Source organism: Chrysochloris asiatica, unplaced genomic scaffold (assembly GCF_000296735.1).
Source record: "Chrysochloris asiatica unplaced genomic scaffold, ChrAsi1.0 scaffold00133, whole genome shotgun sequence".
Lineage (NCBI taxonomy): Eukaryota > Metazoa > Chordata > Mammalia > Afrosoricida > Chrysochloridae > Chrysochloris > Chrysochloris asiatica.
The window spans coordinates 7,083,249-7,092,520 of NW_006408651.1; the positions used below are offsets into that span (position 1 = coordinate 7,083,249).

The 9,272-nt window shown below is 39.5% G+C and overlaps 1 pseudogene; it reads left to right on the forward strand.

Annotated features, from left to right (window-relative positions):
- The first annotated feature begins 6,931 nt into the window (after positions 1-6,931).
- LOC102842016 overlaps positions 6,932-9,272 on the forward strand; it is a 44,908-nt pseudogene continuing 42,567 nt past the window's right edge.

The following is a 9,272-nucleotide window of genomic DNA, read 5'->3' on the forward strand; positions in this document are numbered from 1 at the left end:
GGGGTGTCTGCTCGCTCAGGCCCCTCCTCTAGTTATTACTATGGAGGTGCACAGATAGATATTGAGAAGTTAGTGGGAGAAACATTGTCCACTATTTTTGTCTCTGAAGGTCAGATTTGGTATCTGCATCTGCACAGCGTAATTCTTGAGATAGTTGTGTCCTTTTATGTTGGGGTTTTACAGATTGTTCTATAGTTTGTCCATCAGGCCTGATGGGCCTTATTTTTTCTTGCTGTATAGAGTGCACAACTTAATTTTAGGGCTATGACCCCGAAGCTGATATTATAAGTGGCTGCCAAGCTCTTTTTCTCTGAACCATGGGAAATCTGTGGGGTCAGCACTGGATTTTTTTTTTTTTTGGTTTGTGTGTGTCTGTGTGTGTGTGTGTGTGTGCACCCACCCCCCTGAAGGTGTACAGGCTGGGCAAAGAAGGCATGACAAGGTAGAGGAGAAAAAGTGTGTAGAATCCCCCGCACCTCCTTTTGAAAATGACACTGTGCTGCTTTTAGCACAGATTCCTTGAGCTGGTCTGCGTGTAGCCCTGCCCTCTGAACTCCACCTGGGTGGGTTGGCCACAGAGGGAGTCCTGTTTCCTGGGATTCCTAACTTGCAGTATTTTCCTTTATATCGTGATTTTTTTCACTTGCGAGTGCGGGAAACTGACGTCTGGAACTTATGGTAGATCCAGAGCTCTGTTGTAGTTCTATGAGTGCAGCTTTTCTGGTTTTTCAATCTCTCCCACACTGAGCCTTTCCTACCAGGCTGTCTCTACTGCTGCCCAAACCGTGAAACTGGAAGAAAAACTTTTGATTTTTTAAATTGAAGGCTGGGGCTTAAGGAAAACCAACTAGTCTAAGAGCTGTAGTTTGATTTTCTTCTTGAACTTAGTTGCATTCTTGAAATAACTACCCACAGCCATCAAATGAATTCCAACTTATAGTTACCCTTTATGGGGTTTCTGAGACTATAAATTTTTATGGGAGAAGATGGTGTCATCTTTCTCCAGAGCAGCTGGTGGGTTTGAACTACCAATTTTGCAGTTAGCAGTCCAGTGCCTATCTTCATGTGCCACCTGAGCTGCTTCTTACTTGGAAGATGCCTCAGAAATAACTTAAGAAAGATGAGTAACTAAGATTATGGTTAAATCTCTTTCATAGTTACCTTCCTGAAATTATTGATGTAGGACTAGAGGAAGTCTCTTTATAAGGGGATTTATTGCCCTCATCTTATCCATGCCAAATTATGAAAAGTTTAATCTTATATGGGAGCATCTCCAGTCACAAATTCCAAATGCACTGTCATCAAATTGATTCTGACTCTATAAGATAGTGACTCCATAAGACAGAGTAGAACTGTCCCTTAGGGTTTCTAAAGTTGTAAATCTTTACAGAAGTAGACTACTATATCTTTCTCTGGCAAAGAGGCTAGTAGCTAGCAACTGAATGCTTAAACACTGTGCCCTGTGGGCTCCTGGGACATCCCCAGGAGTTATAAAATGGCAATAATTTCTAGAAGACATTCCTGGTTTGTCTGTGTCTGTGATTAGGTAGAATTTACTCAGGTAAATCGTGGTTACCTTAGCAAAGCATTTCTGTGAATACAAACTGTTCAACTCTTGCTAGATTTCAGCCAGGCTTTGAGTATGTGTGTCTCTCCTGGGAGCTTTTCCTGAAGAACCCCAACCTCAACTGACTCCATATGCCATGACTCCAGTGGATACTGACTGAATGGCTGCTGATTTCTTACCCATTAGATTTGACGAGCTATCAGAGGTAGTTGAAACTAGGAGGGGGCTATGAGCTGGAGAACCTGACTCCACTGAAGAAATTGATCCCAACAAGGTCAAGAAAAAGCTCATACATGAACATACACTGGGGCACCAAACATAGGTGCTGTAGGGATGATTCACGTCAACAGTGAGTTGAGTGATCACTATGGCTCTGTTAAAATACAAGCTGTCTAGTGACATTGGTAGCGTAATGGTTACGAATTGGGCTGTGAACCTCAGGGACAGCAGCTTGAAACTACCACTGTTCCACAGGAGAAAGATGAGGCTTTCTGCTACCATAAAGATTTATAGCCTTGAAAACCCTATACAGGGTCACTATGAGTCAGAACCGACTCCATGGCACATCACAACAACAAGAAGTGACTGGTCAAAGTCCTGGTGTGGCGCTGTGGGTTAATGTGCTGGACTGCAAAGTCAGTTTGGACTGCAAGGTCAGCGATTCAAGCTCACCAGCTGATCCTTGGAAACTCTGTACAAGGTTGCTATGGGTTAGAACTGACTCAGTGGCACTTAACAACAACACCAACAAATGACTGATCAGGACCTCAATCAGTAGACCCTGAGAACATGTATTTTGGAGGTAGCTAGACAAAGCAGGATTCAGCTCTAGATGGGTCTGTATTTCTAGAGAGAGTTTTAGTTGCTTTGTTGTTGTTAAGGGTCATCGAGTTGGTTCTGACTCATAGAGACCCTACATAGGGTTTCTGAAGCTTTACATCTTCATGAGAGAAGAAACCCAGTTACCTCATATGCATGTGAGGGTAGGACAGTGATTAAGGAAGACCTTAGACTAATTGATGCATTTTAATTAAGGTGATGGAGTACAATACTGAAAGTACCATGGACTGCTAGAAGAACAAACAAATCTATGTTGGAGGAAGACTTCTAAGTGCTCCTTAGAAGTCAAGATGAGCAGACTTTATGTCTCATACTTTGGACATATTATCAGAATGGAACAGCTCCTGCAGAAGGACGCATACTTGGTAAAGTAAAGGTAAAGTCAGTGAAGGACAGAGACTCCCCCCAACCCCTCCCCATGAGATGGATTGACACAGTGGCAGGGGCAGTGGGCTCAGGCATGGCAATGATTGTGAGGCTGGTGCAGGAACTGGCAGTGTTTCGTTTTGTTGTACATAGGGTTGCTATGAGTCAGAACTGACTTGATGGCACCTAACAGTAACAATGTACATGAGGAGTTCTGGTATGGTGCTGTAGGATAAGCACTGGACTGCTCATCAAAAGGTCAGTGTTTCAAACTCACCAGCTGCTTCATGGAAACCCTATACAGGGTGGCTATGAGTTGGAACTGACTTGATGGCACTTAGCAACAATAGCAAAATAATATTGTTGTTGTTTAGTGCTATTGTGATTCACAGTCTAGTGCTGATCCTACAATACCACACCAGGCGTCCATACATAAATAAGGGAAAGCCAAAAATAAATGGGGATAGTAAATGCAGAGTTATAAATATGCAACTGGGATGAAATACTACCAGAACTCAGGGAGGTGGCCAGAAGGAAACACCTTCTGGGACTCAGGGAACCACGAAGATAGCCTTGGACTTTGGTCCCTCTCAGAGTTGCCAATTTTGCTTTGACACAAACTTCAGGATTGTATCTAAACTTCTCATGCTGCTTTATGCAGAAAACCAGGCACATCATGCTATCTGGTGATGGAATCAATTCCCCTTGGTAGATGAACAATGAGGGGCTCTTTTCTCTTGGCACAGCAGTCTGTTAAAAAGTGCTTCTAAGCATTTAGATTGAAGCAGTGCGTGCAAAAAATCAGTGGGAACTAAGACGAGAAAGTGCCCAACCTCATAGCTAATTTACTTCAAATGACACCCAGGAAATCCAGTTTATCCAAAGTCTAGCAAATCTTGGGTCATGAGGGAGTGCTGAAGGGTGGAGACTGGGGAACAGCCATAAAATGCTAAGTATTGCATAGATGGAAAAGGCAGGATAGAGGATCTGATGACTCCTTAAATTATTATAGAACATAAACTCATCAGATGACATTTAACCCAGCCATATTTCCCTCAATTATTTCACCCTAGTAGGGTTTAATTTCCCATCAGTACTGGATCACTGAGCTGTCAGCTAGTGTTTTGGAAGGGTGATTTGTTGCTCTAATGATGATACTGGAATCTGTTTATGGTTGTTTATCTAAGGATGATCTTTCTTTTGAGACAGCTTTTTTCCCCCTGGGGTTCTATTTGGGCAGTTCTTTTCAATTCCCCAAGCAGAACAACTGTCAGGATTTCAAAAAAAGCAATATCCTGTCCATGCTAATTTTATGATCTAAGACTCTATCACAGTTACTGAGTTAACTGTCTTAATCATGATGCTTTATATATTCAAAATGCTTTAATGTTTACTTACCGCACTGATAGGCTTTATTTGGTATGTGAATGATATTTAACACATATGTATGTGTGTGTGTATATATATATATATATATATATATATACACACACACATACATATGTACACATACATTAATCATGGTAAAAACAATAATTTGATATATGTTAGGTAGTTTATAATGTGACAGGCATTGTTCTGAGCAAAGCCGAGGATGTGGACACTAAATGCTATTTCTGTTTTCAGTTTTTTGTTGTTGTTAAGGGCTGTTGAGTCAGTTCTGACTCATAGGGACCCTGTATAGGGTTTCAGTTTGAACCTCGGAAGGTGTGAAAATTGAAGCACACAAAGATTAAGGAACTTGCAGGAAGTCACACAGCTAGTGATCATTAGCATAGGCAATATCAGTTGTTGAAACATTTCAATTTGCATTCTGTAAATTCCTGTAACCTTGGGTTTTGCTAATGTCTTCAGTACCACTTGGACTTCTTCCTTCAGTACTATGGGATCTTGATTATATCGTACTTTTTGAAATGATTGCACATCAACCAATTCTTTTTGGTACAAAGATTCTGTATATTCCTTCCATCATCTTTGGATTGTTCTGGTATTAAAATATTTTTCCCATTGTTGTTATTGTTGTTCTTAAATACCGTGAAGTCAGTTCCAACTCATAGTGACCCGGCACAGTGTTTCCGAGGCAGCACATCTTTATGGGAGCAGAAATCCTCATCTTTCTCCTGAGGAACAGCTGGTAGTTTCGAACTGCTGACCTTGAGGTTAGCAGCCCGATTCATAACCACTACGCTACCAGATAGATTCCTTCAATATTTCAAGTCAAGGCTTGAATGTTTTCTTCAGTTCTTTTTGCTTGAGAAATTCCAAGCGTGATCTTCCCTTTTGGTTTTCTAATTCCAGGTCTTTGCACATTTCATTGTAATACTTGACTTGGTCTTCTTGTCCAGTTACTTTAGCTTTCCTACATTCAAGAGCAAGTTTCAGAGTTTCTTCTGACATCTTTTTTGGTCTTTTCTTTCTTTCTTCCCTTTTAAATGAATTTTTGCTTGCTTCATTTATGATGTTCTTGATATCATCCCACAGCTCTTTTAGTCTTTGGTTTAATGCATCAAATCTGTTCTTGAGATGGTCTCTAAATTCATATGGGATATAATCAAGGTTGTATTTTATCTCTCATGGACTTGCTTTAATTTTCTTCAGCTTCAGTCTTAAGTTGCATATGAGCAATTGATGGTCAGTTCCAGTCTGTCCTTACCTTGTTTTGGCTGAGGATATGGAATTCACCATCATCTTTTATCACAGTTGTAGACAAACTGAGTCCTGTGTATTACTTTTGGTGAAGTCCACATGTATAGTCGCTGTTTATGTTGTTGAAAAAATAAGTTGTGGGTCTTGCCAAATCCTATCATGTGATCTTCAGTATGGATTATCACTTAATGTAAGGGAAACACAACTCCTTACAACTGGACAAATAAACAGTATCATGATGAACAGAGACAAGATTGAAGGTGTCAAGGATTTAATTTTATTTGGATCCACAATCAATGCCCATGGAACCAACAGTCAAGAAATCAAAGAATGGATAAATCTGCTACAAAAGACCTCTTGAAAGTGTTATACAGTGAAGGTATCATTGTAATTATACACATAAATTATAGTAAAATTAGATAGATACATAATTATGGTAAAATATTAACTTAATATGTACATGGGGTAGTTTATAATGTGACAGCCATTATTCTGAGCAACATCCTAGGTTGTTGTTACTAGTACTATTTCCGTCTTCATTTTACCGGTGAGGAAACTGAGGTACAGAAAGATGAAGCGACGTGTCCAAAGTCACACAGCTGGTGATCATTGTGCTAGTTAGTGAAAGCATGAGAATGAGAGCTGCATGATGCTGGAAAGTGCCTCACAGAGTTTGTAACTGATGCTTTTGTAATGGCAGAGGAGAATCTGGCAATAAAAGCCACAACATTTTCTTTAAATTGTGTATTTGTTATCCTTACAATTTTGTGTACTGTTTGCATACAACAGAACAAAACACTGTCAGGTCCTGTACCATCATCCTCACAATTGTTGTTAGGTTTCAGCCCATTGTTGCTGCCTTGTTTTTGCTGACTCTCCACTTTATCAAGCATAATATCATTCTCCAGGGATTGGTCTTTCCTGACAATATTTCCAAAGTATGAGAGACAATGTCTTGCTTTTAAGGAACATACTTCTGACAATCAATATTCTTCCACAACAAATGCATCAATTCTTTTAAAGTCTTTCTAATTCATTGTTCAATTTTCACATGCATATGAGGCTATTGAGAATACAATGGCTTGGGTCTGGCGCATCCCAGGCCTTAAATTGACATCTTTGCTTTTTAACACTTTAAAGAGGTCTTTTACAACAGATTTACCTAATGCAGATACCCATTTGATTTCTTGACTCCTACTTTCAAAAATGTTAACTGTGAAGTTTTTGACAGCTTCAGTCCATGCCAAGAAATTTAGAAAACAGCCAAGCAATTGAAAGGTCCATATTTGCACAAGAAAGGTGACCCAATGAAATGTTGAAATCATTGAACAATACCATTAATATTACATACTAGTAAAATTATGAAGAATATCATTTTAAAATGTTTGCAGCAGTACATCAACAGGGAATCATTAACAATTCAACACAGATTTAGAAGAGAGCATAGGGATATCATTGCTGTCAACAGATGGATCTTGGATAAAAGCAGAGAGTATCAGAAAGATATATACCATGGACTGCCAAAGGACAATTTACCCTTTCTTAAAGAAGTACAACCAGTATGCCCTTAGAAGCGAGGATAGAGAGGCAGTGCCAGGCAGGTATGTTATTAGGAAGACAAGTCCATGGAAAGGTTATCGTGTTTTGTAAACTAGGGGGTCAGCAAAAAAAGAGTAAGACCCTCAGTGAGACAGACTGAGACAGTAGCTACAACAACAAGCTCAAACTTAACAATTGTGAGGACTGGGCAGTGTTTTGTTCTATTTTGCATTGGGTCCTTATGAATCAGAGCCAACTTGATGGCACCAAACAACAACACGATCGATTGTTGTTAGGTGCCATCAAGTTGGTACCGATTCACAGTGACCCTATGCACAACAGAACAAAATATTGCTCCACCCTGGGCCAACCTCACTATTGTTGCCATGCTTAAGCCCACTGATGCTGCCACTTTGCCAGTCCACCTCTTTTTCTCTGACACTTCACCTTACCAAACATGATACCCTTCTCCAGTGACTGGTTCCTCCTGACAATATATCTGAAGTATGAGAGATGAAGTTTGGCCATCTTGGCCTCCAAGGAGCACTGTGGTTGCACTTCTTCCAACACAGATATGTTGGTTCTTTTGGCAACCCATGATTCCTTCAATATTCTCCTCCAACACCATAACTCAAAAGCAAAATTCTTCTACAGTCTTCCTTATACATAGATAGATATAGAGAGATTTACTTTAAGGAAATGGCTTCCACAATTTTGAAACATCAAATCTTTTTTTTTTTTATCAAGTTAGTTGTGTCTTATATGTCAGAGTAGAACAAATTGCCACACCTTTCTTATGTGGAGCTGCAGTTGGGTTCTTACCATTAATCTTTTTTATGAACAGTTGAGTTCTTAAAACTTAGTCAAGGCTCCCATCCCTGAGCTTGAAACACCAGCCTTTTGGTTAACATGCTAACTGAATGGGCCACAGAAACAGTGATGCAATTGTGGGGGCTAGTGAAATCCAAAATCTGTAGGCCAGGTGGTAGGCCAGATAATTCTGCCTGTTTACTTCCAATGATGAGGTGACAAGAAGAGTACAGGGTCAAGATCAACATACTCTGCCAGAACATCCATTTATATTCTGAAGGCAAACTGCACTCCCAAGGAAAACGACTCTTTCAATTTATTGACTGATCACATCAGGAAACATCATGGACAATGACTGCATTACATTACATTATGGAGGAGCAACCAGTTCAGTATCTACCCAAACCACTGAGGATCATATGTAGCCTAGCCAAGTAGACACAGAAAATTGACCATCAAAATGTCTTTGTTAATCTTGGTGTTCCTGATTGCTCAGAAATACCACTTAATTGGGTATCATTGGGAGTCTATGTCTCCCAGTTTGAAATTCCAGGTGTCATGGAATAAAAGTATCCAGGAATTAGTCCCAGTTTTGCTACTGAAGAGCTTTGGGACTACGAATGAGTTCACTTGTACTTTAGGCTATGAGATTTCTAGTATCTGAGATGAGGGGTTACGTTAGATCAATTTTTCTTAAACTTACCAGTTTTATCATTTGTAGTAAAGAGGACTTCAGTTCATGCCAACCCCATGTGTGTTAGAATAGAACCATAGTTCTTAGGGGTTTTGATAGCTGATTTTTTGTAAGTATATCAGTAGATCTTTCTTCTGAGCACCTTTGAGTAGACTTGAACTTTCAGCCTTTCAGTTAGCAGCTGAATACATTAACTATACTAGAGGGAAACAGAAAATGGAGATGTCCTCTCATCATCTATTATATATTTTGCTTCTTGAGCATGCTGACAGGCTCTAAAGGACAATTGCAGTCCACTTGGTTTAAATATATAAACAGAAATTTTAGGAAAAACTAACAATTGAACAAAAGGATTTCTGAGGGCAGTTTATTCAGGAATCCAAGGAGAATGCTCAAGATCTCTACCCACTTTAAACTTTGATGCTTGCTTCTCTGGTTATTCTAGGTTCACTTAGGAAATGGCTTCACTGTGTAGTAAGTAGCTTACTTATTAATTTTGTCTTGTCAAGTTTGGGAAAATATTTCCTTGGCTTTTCTTATCATGGCCAATGCCAACCTATATTATTCTTCTTGATTCTTCAATTCAATTGGAATAGTAGAGACAGTTACTGAATTTTTCATTCTTTATGGCTGTGTCTTTTCAAAACATCACATCATCAATCTGCCTTTTATTTATTTTTTCATCTGACATAGTTTCTCCCATTAAAAGTCTTTTCAGCCCAAAAGCTATAAGTCTGGTGATTCAGTTGTTTGTCCTTCAGGAAGAAATGGTATAGGAAATGCTTGGACAAGAGAGAGTATATTTGACAC